The sequence below is a fragment of the Silurus aristotelis genome (genome assembly GCF_946808225.1).
Source record: "Silurus aristotelis genome assembly, chromosome: 14".
In the NCBI taxonomy this organism is placed as follows: Eukaryota; Metazoa; Chordata; class Actinopteri; order Siluriformes; family Siluridae; genus Silurus; species Silurus aristotelis.
In genome coordinates, this window is record NC_139587.1 from 29,420,173 (window position 1) to 29,422,438 (window position 2,266).

The 2,266-nt window shown below is 50.8% G+C and overlaps 1 protein-coding gene across 2 annotated transcripts in view; it reads left to right on the plus strand.

Moving 5' to 3' along the window:
• insc (INSC spindle orientation adaptor protein) overlaps positions 1–2,266 on the plus strand; it is a 44,131-nt gene that overhangs the window by 24,527 nt on the left and 17,338 nt on the right. The gene's annotated exons all lie outside the window — the stretch shown is intronic.

Below are 2,266 nucleotides of genomic sequence, written 5' to 3' on the forward strand. Positions count from 1 at the left end.
AATACCCCTTCCTGACCTGCTGGGGGGCCGGCACCAGCAAAGGTGCGAATACTGTTTCTGATATTTCCTTCTACACGCAGAAACACACAAAGTTCTATAAATAATACAAAAAAATTTAATAAATGTGTTTTTAACATTGAGTTTGTTAACATTATGGAATCAGAACATTTCAGAGACAGAAACAAGATCAGTTCCTCACAGCTAAAAGAATCTCATCTGAACAAAGGTTTGTATCGTGTGCAGGTCATGTGATGGGTTTTTATATCAATAATAAGTGGATAGTGGTGGGGGTTAGCGTGGATGGTGGTTATGGTGGTAGGTGGGGGTTAGGGTGGATGGTGGTTATGGTGGGGGTTAGGGTTGATGGTGGTTATGGTGGTAGGTGGGGGTTAGGGTGGATGGTGGTTATGGTGGTAGGTGGGGGTTAGGGTGGATGGTGGTTATGGTGGTAGGTGGGGGTTAGGGTTGATGGTGGTTATGGTGGTAGGTGGGGGTTAGCGTGGATGGTGGTTATGGTGGTAGGTGGGGGTTAGGGTGGATGGTGGTTATGGTGGTAGGTGGGGGTTAGGGTGGATGGTGGTTATGGTGGTAGGTGGGGGTTAGGGTGGATGGTGGTTATGGTGGTAGGTGGGGGTTAGGGTTGATGGTGGTTATGGTGGTAGGTGGGGGTTAGGGTGGATGGTGGTTATGGTGGTAGGTGGGGGTTAGGGTGGATGGTGGTTATGGTGGTAGGTGGGGGTTAGGGTGGATGGTGGTTATGGTGGTAGGTGGGGGTTAGGGTTGATGGTGGTTATGGTGGTAGGTGGGGGTTAGGGTGGATGGTGGTTATGGTGGTAGGTGGGGGTTAGGGTTGATGGTGGTTATGGTGGTAGGTGGGGGTTAGGGTGGATGGTGGTTATGGTGGTAGGTGGGGGTTAGGGTGGATGGTGGTTATGGTGGTAGGTGGGGGTTAGGGTGGATGGTGGTTATGGTGGTAGGTGGGGGTTAGGGTTGATGGTGGTTATGGTGGTAGGTGGGGGTTAGTGTGGATGGTGGTTATGGTGGGGGTTAGGGTTGATGGTGGTTATGGTGGTAGGTGGGGGTTAGGGTGGATGGTGGTTATGGTGGTAGGTGGGGGTTAGGGTGGATGGTGGTTATGGTGGTAGGTGGGGGTTAGGGTGGATGGTGGTTATGGTGGTAGGTGGGGGTTAGGGTTGATGGTGGTTATGGTGGTAGGTGGGGGTTAGGGTGGATGGTGGTTATGGTGGTAGGTGGGGGTTAGGGTTGATGGTGGTTATGGTGGTAGGTGGGGGTTAGTGTGGATGGTGGTTATGGTGGGGGTTAGGGTTGATGGTGGTTATGGTGGTAGGTGGGGGTTAGGGTGGATGGTGGTTATGGTGGTAGGTGGGGGTTAGGGTTGATGGTGGTTATGGTGGTAGGTGGGGGTTAGTGTGGATGGTGGTTATGGTGGGGGTTAGGGTTGATGGTGGTTATGGTGGTAGGTGGGGGTTAGGGTGGATGGTGGTTATGGTGGTAGGTGGGGGTTAGGGTGGATGGTGGTTATGGTGGTAGGTGGGGGTTAGGGTGGATGGTGGTTATGGTGGTAGGTGGGGGTTAGGGTGGATGGTGGTTATGGTGGTAGGTGGGGGTTAGGGTTGATGGTGGTTATGGTGGTAGGTGGGGGTTAGGGTTGATGGTGGTTATGGTGGTAGCTGGTGGTTAGGGTGAATAGTGGTTATAATGGTAGCTGGGGGTTAGGTTGGTTAGTGGTTATGGTGGTAGGTGGTTATGGTGATAGGTTGGGTTTTTCTGGTTGTTTGATTTGGTTGTTGGTTCTGGTTGTCCCTCAGTTTGTAACAACATGCTATAAATCCTGCATTGATGTTTGCACTGGTGTTTGAGAGGAGATGAACAGGAGATACATAAACTGTATCTTTAGTAATTTCATTTCAGACGCTATGGTCAGGTCCACCATGATGTTCTCTCTATTTAGTGCTGAATAATGTTTTCCCTTATTGATGGTGTTTGTGGTGACTACTGTACTGTACATTTTCTTCTCTGTGCTTGTGTGTGTGTGTGTGTGTGTGTGTTTGTGCCTGTGTGTGTTGTGTGCATGCTTGTGTGTGTGTGTGCCTGTGTGGGTGTGTGTGGGTGTGTGTTTGCCTGTGTGTGCCAGTGTGTGTGTGTGTTGTGCATGTGCATGTGCCTGTGTGTGTGCCTGTGTGTGTGTGTGTGCGTGTGTGTGTGTGGGTGTGTTGTATATGTGCCTGTGTGTGTGTTGTGTGCG